This window comes from Colobus angolensis, unplaced genomic scaffold (genome assembly GCF_000951035.1).
Source record: "Colobus angolensis palliatus isolate OR3802 unplaced genomic scaffold, Cang.pa_1.0 Scaffold373, whole genome shotgun sequence".
NCBI lineage: Eukaryota > Metazoa > Chordata > Mammalia > Primates > Cercopithecidae > Colobus > Colobus angolensis.
The window spans coordinates 410505-420682 of NW_012117077.1; the positions used below are offsets into that span (position 1 = coordinate 410505).

The 10178-nt window shown below is 32.8% G+C and overlaps 1 pseudogene across 1 annotated transcript; it reads left to right on the forward strand.

Annotated features, from left to right (window-relative positions):
- Nucleotides 1-4827: 4827 nt before the first annotated feature.
- Nucleotides 4828-6532, forward strand: LOC105520228 (annotated as a pseudogene). Its single transcript, XR_001003090.1, has 2 exons — nucleotides 4828-4846; nucleotides 5902-6532. The product of XR_001003090.1 is annotated as a tenascin-X pseudogene (transcript).
- The last annotated feature ends 3646 nt before the right edge of the window (nucleotides 6533-10178 follow it).

The following is a 10178-nucleotide window of genomic DNA, read 5'->3' on the forward strand; positions in this document are numbered from 1 at the left end:
TTAACATTCCGCACCTGTTTACTTATGCAAATTTCTGCAGCTGGCTTGAATTTCGCTCCACAAAATGTTTTCTTTTTTCCACATGGTCAGGTTGCAAATTTTCCAATCTTTTATACTCTATTTTCCTTTTAAATATTAGTTTTAGTTTCAGATAATCTGTTTTTTTCATACATATAAGCATATACCTTCAGAAACAGCCAGGTCACACCTTGAGTGCTTTGCTGATTAGAAATTTCTTCCACATGATACCTTAAATCATCTCACTGAAGTTCAAAATTCCACAGATCTCTAGGACAGGGGCAAAATGCTATAGTCTCTTTGCTAAAGCATAGCAAGTGTGACCTTTACTTCAATTCCCAATAAGTTTCCCATCACCATCTGAGACCACCTCAGCCCAGACATCACTGTTAATATCACTATAACTATTCTAGTCAAAATCATTCAACAAGTTCTTAGGAAGTTCCCAATTTTCCCACATATTCCTGTCTTCTTCTTATCCCTCCAAACTGTTCCCACCTCTCCTGTTACCCAGTTCCAGTCTTTTCCACATTTTCAGGTATCTTTAAAGCAGTACCCCACTTTTGGTACAATTTTTCTGTATTAATCTCTTCTCACACTCCTATAAAGAACTACCTGAAACTGAGTCATTTATGAAGAAAAGAGGTTTAATTGTCCCAGTTCTGTGGGCTTCATAGAAAATTATATTCATGGTAGAATGTAAAGGAGAAGCAAGCAAATCTAACTATGGCAGAGCAGGACAGAGAAAGTGAAGGGGGAAGTGCCACACACTTTTAAATCATCAAATCTCATGAGAATTCACTCACTATCACAAGAACAGCAAGGGGGAAATCCCCCCCCATGATTCAGTCACCTCCCATCAGGACCCTCCTCCAGTTTGACGTGAGATTTGCATGGGGACACAAATCCAAATGATGTCAGAGTCTGAAATTTTATTCTACCTAGCAAACTAACTAAATCAGCCAGTTTTGTGAATGCTCTCAGAATCCATGACACTTCTGATTCAGAGACACAGAACTATATTGCTCATGACAATAACTGTAGCTAGAGCACGAGCATTGGCATCAGTTATCTTGCCCCTAGTTCTCATATAGCCATGTGACATGTGCTAGATGATACTGGCACATATAGTGGGTTCATTACAGGAGAAGAATTGCGAGTTTAGGAGACTTCAGTATTATACTATGGCCCATAAGCTTGTCCATCTTATGCTTCTAAGGAAGAAAATATGTGTTCCAATGCTTTAAGAAAAGATACCCTTTGCTCCAGAGGGAAACACTATATCTTTAAAGGTGTTTACCACACAATTTTTGAAAGGTAGGATGTAACAAAGGCAGTTATTCCTGTACTCATAAGATAGACAGAAACATGCGATACCCATAGGACATAATCTCCCAACAAAGAGAAATACTATCAAGGAATGATCATCAAGATTGAAAAAATAGGAGGGAAGAGAAATATGGAAAACGAAGTGGAAAGAGTCTTTGGAGAAAGAGTGAGTTAATAGCAGTAAATCTTAACAGAAATTTCATGTAGAATGTGAATTATAAACAGTCTATCTATTTTGCACCCAAAAGTAGAATTGTTAGATCATAGATTATTCATATGTTCAGCTTTAAAATATATTGTCAAATGACGTTCCAAAATGTATATAAACAATTTATACTCCTACCAGTGTAAAAGACAATTAGAGAAAATCTATACCTTTGCCAACATTTATCATTATTTTTATTTCTAGCCATTCTTGGTTGTTTGTGGTGATATGTCACTGTGGCTTTTATACACATTTTTGTGATGACTAATGGAGTTGAGCACTTTTTGATAGCTTTATTGCTCATTTGAATACCCACTTTAAAAAGTCTCTATTTAAATGATTTTTATCCCTTTTTCTACTGAATTTTCCTGTGGAGATTTAAAGGTTTTTATTAGTTCTGGAAATAAATTTTATATTGAAAATATTTAATTATGATATAAACTACTACTCTATAAATTTCTATATTTTAAGTGCATATGAAAGGGAGAGAAACTCTTGATTTTAATGTACTATATCAATTGTTCCATTTTGGATAGCAGTTTATGTACTGTTTAAGTAATCTTTGCTGTCTCAAATGTATGAAGAAATACTTCTACATTTTTGTTTTAGAATGCTTTTTATTTTAAATTTAAGTATGTGATTTAGTTGGAATTTTTGTGTGTGGTGAAATACAGGAAAACATTTTGGTTTTATCCATATGGATATTTTTATAATTTATCTTAATTCAAAGGCATTGCTATATTACTTATATTTCAATTTGTCACACAAATATTTCTAATTTTTTATGTTCATATTCATATTGTCTACAAATAATGAGCTTTATTTTTTCGTAGTGCATTGGATAAGATAGCCAGTATAGGTTTGAATGAAAGTGAGAATAATGGGCATTTTTATCTCATTTTTAATCATCAGAGGGGAAATAGGGAAATGTCATATTTTACCAATTAAATTTTATATTTGCTGTAGATTTTAAGTCTATACTACTTGTCAGATGAAATAAATTCCTTATATTCCTTGCTTACCATTGTTTTTTTTTTACATTGAATGATTGCAAAATTTTCTGAAATCCTTATTCTGCATTGCATCTATGAAGATGACTTACTATTTTATTCTCTTAATGTGATAAAAGAAGGTAATTGTTATTAAAATGTGAAGTCTGCCCTGCATGATAAAATAATACCAACTTGTTAATGAGGTATTATACCTTTAAAAAAATCACTTTATTCAATTTGTTATTTTTCAGAATTATTGAATTTATGTTTATGAAAGTGACTACCTCTTAAGTTTCCCTTCCTGTTGTTATTCACAAAGTTACACTGACCCCATTATTCTCTTTCCCCAACTTCTCTCACTTTCCTTCTCTCCTTTTTTGTTTCTCCAAGAAAGTTGTCTACAATTGATGTCACATTTTATTAAAAGTTTGGAAAAATTCACAAGTGAATACATCTGGCACAAAAGATATTTTGTGGGGAAACATTTATTTGCCAATTTACTGCCTTTAATAGATACAGTGCTATTTATATATTTCTATTTTGTCTTGTGTCAATTCTGATAATTCATGTTTTTCTAGGAATTAGTCAATTTTATGCAAAATTTTATTTATAGTTTAAAAGTTTTCATTATATTATTCAAAAATCTTTAAAACATTTGTAAAATATCTAGTGATAGCACTTTTTTTATCCTTTGTATTTTAAATTTGTGTCTTTAGTTATTTATGTATTTTAATTTTGCTCAGTTTGGTTAAATGTCTATCAGATGTTAATCTTTCAAAAAACCCACTTTTGGGTTTTGTTAATAAAATAACTTCTATAGCTTATTTTGTATTTAATAAATACTCTTTTTTTTTTCTAACCTCTACATTTTTGGTATACAATAAGATGTCCTTTTACTCACTTCTTGATGCAAATATTTGGTTATTGATTTTTTACTTACCTTCTTTTCTTACCTATAAATTTTTGAATATATATTTTCTTCTCCACACAGGTTTGCTGCATTCCACAAGTTTTGATCTGCTGTATGGTCATTGTTTTTCTAATCAAAATATGTTTTAATTTTCATTATGATTTCTAATTTGATAAATTGCTTTGATGTATTTTGTTAAATTTCTAAATAGTTGAACTTTTTTATTACATTGTTGATTTTAGGCTTAATTCCACCATAGCCATAAGTATACCTTGAATCATTTCAATGTTTTAAAATTTCTGTAGATATTTTTGATAGCCTTAGACGTGGTTAGTTTGGGTAGAAGTGTAATGTGCATTTGAAAACAACAGTTATTAAAAAGTTATTTACAACTATTTAAATATGCAAATTGGGTCACTTTTGTAAATTCTGTTTATTGAATCATCTGGAGATGAAATGTTTTTATTATTTTCTTGTTCTAACCATTACTGAGTGTGATGTTTTAAAATTTCCCACTGTGATGATGGTTTTATCTATTTTCAGTTTTATTCTATAAAATACGGCTGTGTATTTGGAAACTGTTATTTGGGGCATGCATGTTAAAATTGCTACATTTTTTCCAGTGCATTGACCCTCTGAATTGAATGGCAAATTAAAAAATAATAGCAATATAAGCAAAGATGCAGAGTAAGTGAAACTCTAATGTATGAACAGTGGATATATGCATTTATATAACCACTTTGGAAAACTGTTTATCATTATCTACCAAATTAAAACACATGCATAGCCAATGACTATTCTATTTTATTTGTATGTATATACCCCCCAAAAATTTATGATTTCACAAACTCACATATATGTTAAAGAATATTCATTGCAAATCTATGTAGCTCAAACTATAAACATTCCAAATGTCCAACAATAAAATTTATACATAGACTTTGGCATATTTATTTCATGGACAAATATACAGCAAGTATAATAAATGAAGTAGTTACATGTAACAATATAAATGAGTGAAAAGGACATAAATGAATGAAAAGAATTGTGATCAATTCTCTTGATCACAATGTTTATCAAAAGAAGCTAGACACAAATAATACATATTTATGTTTCCATTGATATAAAGCTCAAAAAAAAAAAAAAACGAAACTATGCTATAATTTTAGAAGTCAGGATACTAGCTACCTTTGTAGAAGAGGGAAGATATTTTGGTTCTGAAGAAAGCTGAAGGGCTATTTTGGATGTTGATAACAACGTATTTTTTTACCTGTGTGTTTATTACATGGATGTGCTTTACTGTGATAATTGACTGATGTGACATTTTTGTGTATTTTTCTATGTGTATGCTATACTTCAACAAATTGCTAAAAATGCATTTTAAGAATGCTAGTGAGTTGTGAGATCTGTCATGTTTCAACTCTTAGGGTTATTATTTTCTAATGGTGCATATATGTTCTGGAAAGGCAGTGTTATGCAATACAAAAGAAGCAATCTTTAAAGTAGAAGGCTGATTATGTTTAAGTCACATATCTGTCACCATAAAATCACAATCAAGTCACTTAACTTTTCTGTATACTTTTTCTGTATTTTTTTCTGTAACATTGTTTGACAGGAAAATCAGGTGTCATTACAACTCTACCAACTGCATAGAATTAATTTGAGGGAATCTAAATAGTAATAAATGTGCTTTGAAAAGTATATATTCTGTTGAAATATAACTAAATAATAGTCTCATTATAAGTAAGAACTACATAAAACAAATAAGATTCATCTTTGTTGAGGCATGTTATATCTCTATTTGCTTAATAGGCATTATCTCATTTAACACCTGCCAACAGTTTTAAGCATTAAGTATTTAACATTACCAACTTACAGATCAAGGAGCAAATTCATGTACTGGTTAAATCATTTTTCTAGGGTTACATAGTGTTGTAGCTGGTCTTTCTTGTACCATACTTCATGTTTCATCAATAGTATCATGGAAAATCATGTTGTCTCCCAGAAAATATAATACTTCCCATTGAAAAAATCTTAAATAATTGTAAATATTTTTAGTCATTTTATCCATATTTTGAGCAACATCCCAAATACAAATCATTTTACTATAATGTCACTGAGGTATGTCATTTCACAATTTTAAGTATAGGAAATTGTTTAGTCTATAAACCAAAAAGCAAGTGAGACAATTTAGAAGTTTATTTCACCAAAGTCGAGGATAATGCCCAGGAGAAAAAAAAAAAAAAAATAACAGAAACAGTCTATGATCTGTGTCCTTCTTCAGAGATTACTTTGAGAAATTCAATATTTATAGGGAAAGGCGGGCTGGAGGGAATAGAGGAAGGGTTTGGTAATCCACATGTTGCGATAGAAAAGAAGCAGGTAAAGGAATAGTCAATTGTGTATTTGTCTCATGCTCAGTAAATAAAATTCGCACTTTATATAAGATAACGTGAATATAGACAATGAGACCCTGCACAGCCTGACGCAGGCAGGTGACTACTCCATGCGCCTGGACCTGAGGGCTGGGGACGAGGCTGTGTTCGCCCAGTACAACTCCTTTCCAGTAGACTCAGCTGCGAAGTGCTACCGCCTCCACCTGGAGGGCTACCAAGGCACCGCAGGGGACTCCATGAGCTACCACAGCGGCAGTGTCTTCCCTGCCGGTGATTGGGACCCCAACAACTTGCTCATCTCCTGCGCCGTCTCCTACCGAGGGGCCTGGTGGTACAGGAACTGCCACTACGCCAACCTCAATGGGCTCTACGGGAGCACAGTGGACCATCAGAGAGTGAGCTGGTACTACTGGAAGGGTTTCGAGTTCTCGGTGCCCTTCACGGAAATGAAGCTGAGACCAAGAAACTTTCGCTCCCCAGCCGGGGGAGGCTGAGCTGCTGCCCACCTCTTTCGCACCCCAGTATGACTGCTGAGCATTGAGGGGTCGTCCCGAGAGAAAAGCCAGGGGTCTTCACCACCCGGCCGCTGGAGGAAGCCTTCTCTGCCAGCGATCTCGCAGCACTATGTTTACGAGAGGGCGGTGGAGGGGTTCGTATGGGAGCAATAAAGGAGAAACTGAGGCAAAAAAAAGATAATGTGAATATAGAATAGCTATCTGTGGAGATATTTAACCTTTTATCTGTAGATATCTGTTTAGAAACAAAAGGAAAGGTCAGTTCTTACATGACTCGTCCTACAGCTTTTAACTCTTGCCAGAGTGAATTGGGGTCTCGATTTTTTATTTTCCTTTCACAATCTTAAAGTCAATTGCTCTTGAACATGTGAAATAACATTTTTCTTCAAAAATCTGATTCCCGGATAAGTGTACTTCTAAGAGGATCAAGAAGTATTGTGGTCATGCATCACTGCATTTCTTCTACCTTACCTAAGCTAGGATTGCCCTGGTTACCTAGGGCCGCCAATGCATGTTTAACAATGTAGCAGTAGGTAGTGACACAAAATAGAAGAATTCCACTAACTGGCCAAAACAAATAGCCAACATTATTCTTTTTAAGGGCACACTTTCTTTTCATTTGGTAACATATCATTAAAAAAATACTAGTCCCCGGCCTGACGCAGAGGCTCACGCCTGTAATCCCAGCACTTTGGGGGTCCGAGGCGGGTGGATCACGAGGTCAGGAGATTGAGATCTTCCTGGTTAACATGGTGAAACCCCGTCTCTACTAAAAATACAAAAAAAAAAATTAGACAGGTATTTTAATCAGACAAACAAAGCATAGTTTCTGGGTCATCTGCCATAAACATCTTTGTATTTTAATTTTATATTACTAACTACAAAATGTTTACTAAAATCTTACCTGTAATATTCAGTTAGTTAAAATAAGAGGACATATTGCTTTTTTTTTTAAACTCTATCTTTGGAGATACAGTCTTAAATTGATTAATTAGTTGCATGACTGAAAAACTCAGAAATATTATAATAAATGCCATTCTATAAATAAACCTTCAAGTTGTTAGGTTTTAGTGATTTGATCCAAAAGGAGCAAAAACCCTGCTAATCTTTTTCATTAAAAAAAAACCATATTTTGCAATGTTTGATGAATTTTTAAATGATAAAGTTATTATGTTTAAAGATGGATCCTTATATTGTTTTCAAATCCCATACAATTGAAAAACGTCTGAAGTACTTAATTTCAACTTAGATATTAAATTAAAAACAACAGTTTATTATCAACGTAATACTTTCTGAAAGTATTCAAACTGCTAAAGTTACTTTGTGTTCAGGAATTGTGCCATTCTTCTTTGAAAATATCAGCTAAATCTATGGACATCAAGATAAAATATTAAAAATCCAAAATATCTTACCTGATGATGAATGCTTTCTAATATAAATAAAATTGCATTTTTTCCTGAAATAATATATAAATTTTTCAAACCAAATAAAAATTTTGTTATAACTTTTCTAATAATGTTTATTTTTAATTTATTCAATACTAGATTTATAGTGCATATTTCTTGATGTTATTTTTCCATGCAACCTATTTCAATTTTCTACTTATTATATTATTTTATTAATATTTAACTATTGGTATTCTTTTACAGTAATCTATGAAAAGTTTAGAATGACCGTCAATATTTAAAGCATTCAAATCTCAGTACCATGAGTCACAAGCCATCTTAATGGGGAAATTAAGTACGATCATTCAGCTTTCTTAAATTACTATTGGCACTCATATAATACATATTTAAAGTGTATGTATAAAATTTTAGTGTCTAAAGAGACCTCAGTCATCATCTCTATAGTTTTTCCTCTAGATAAGGATAGAGATTGTATGCTATTCAACTTGGCATCTTTCGACAAATATCTTTGAATGACTAACAACACATACAAAATACTCAATAAACATTTGATAAATTAGCTAGGGCACAGTGCTTAAATAATTTAGTTAGTTTTTCCAAAGTCACACAAATACTTAATGTCTGTATTAATTTCCTATTGCTGACATAACAAAATAAATGTAACAGCTTAAAACAAGAAAAATATATTATCTCACAGCTTCTTTAGATCAGAATTCTGGGTGTACTAAACTAGGACATCTGCTTAGGATCTCAGGAGGCTGAAATCATGTTGGTAGTGCTGTGTTCTTCCTGGAGAACCTGGAGGAAAATATACTTTTGAGCTCATGTTGTCTGCTGGACAAATACAGTTCCTTGGGAATTATATGCCTAAAGCCCTATTTCCTTGTTGGTTATCAGATGGGATCAATCTGTGCTTCAAGAGGCTCTTATATTTCCTCTCATGCTTTCCATATGGCTCTCTCCAGCAATGGTGACTCAGGTTCTTCACATGCCTTTAAACTTTCTGGTTTCTCTTTCTGCTGTATCTCAGACTCAAAAAAAAAAAAAAAAATTCCTTGGTTTTGGATAACCAGGATAATTTTTCTACATTAATTATATCTGCAAATTATCTTTTCCATGTAATATAAAACACTTATGTATTCCAAAAATGAGGTCACTAACATCGTTGCAGGGGTATTCTACCTACCACAATGTCAAAGTCTTACATATAATTCAGTACCTTTCTTGCTGTCTTTCTACAAAAATTCGGCTGTAATTCCTTTAACAAGAGAAATATGAACAGGACAGGACAATAATCTGTGATCAAGAAACTCATCCATAATTTGCACTTCAGGATTTTCTGTATTATTCTTGCAACTTCTGATGAATTCATAGTTATTTTCAAATACAAACTGTAAAAAGAAATACAAAGCACAAGGGAAATGTATTTTTTAGAGTACAACTTTCTATAATACATCTTGTGTTGACATAAGAAATCTGACCATTATGGTAGAATGATTATAAGTAGATATATTAAATAGTTGTTATATAAATGGGAAAATATTCTAAAATCTTGAAATTCAAGAGACTACCTGTAAGAAGCGAGCATAAGTTTTACCTAATCAGAAAGAAACTTATGACTGACTGGGCATCGTGGCTTACACCTGCAATTTTAGCACTTTGGGAGGCTGAGGTGGGTTGATCACCTGAAGCCAGGAGTTCAAGACCAGCCTACCCAACATGGCAAAATCCCATCTCTACTAAAAACACAAAAATTAGCCAGGTGTGGTGGCATGTGCTTGTAGTCCCAGTTACTCAGGAGGCTGAGGCACAAGAATCACTTGAATCTGGGAGGTGGAGGTTTCATTGAGCTGAGATCTGCCACTGCACTCCAGCCTGGGCAACACTGCGAGTCTCTGGCTCAAAAAAAATAATAAGAAGAAAGATACTTATGATATTAACACCAAATCTAGATTAGAAAGCAAATGAAGTGCAATTTTTCAGACCAAACACTGACATTATTCTGTGGTTAACTTATTTACCATGATGTTGTGGCTGCAGATATTGGAAGCCTAAAGCACTATTTGCATGTATTTAAACAAGTAGAATAGAAAAATTCATAAAGACCATGAATATGTAAAAGGGAATCTGATGATTGATAAAACCCTAGTTCCTTATAATTAGAGTGTAATGTTTGGCTAAAGAAAAAAATTAGAAAAATTGCAGGAATATTGTCTCAATCTAAGCAATAGGTTTTTAGAGAAAAAAGGTATAGTTTATATTTATAAAACATAATATAATTATAATGTAAATAAAATGGACAAATTACTAAAAACACACAACCTACCAAAACTGAATCATGAACAGAAAATTTGAACATGTCTATAAGTAGAAAAGATACTGAGTCATAGCCAATAATCTGCCCAAA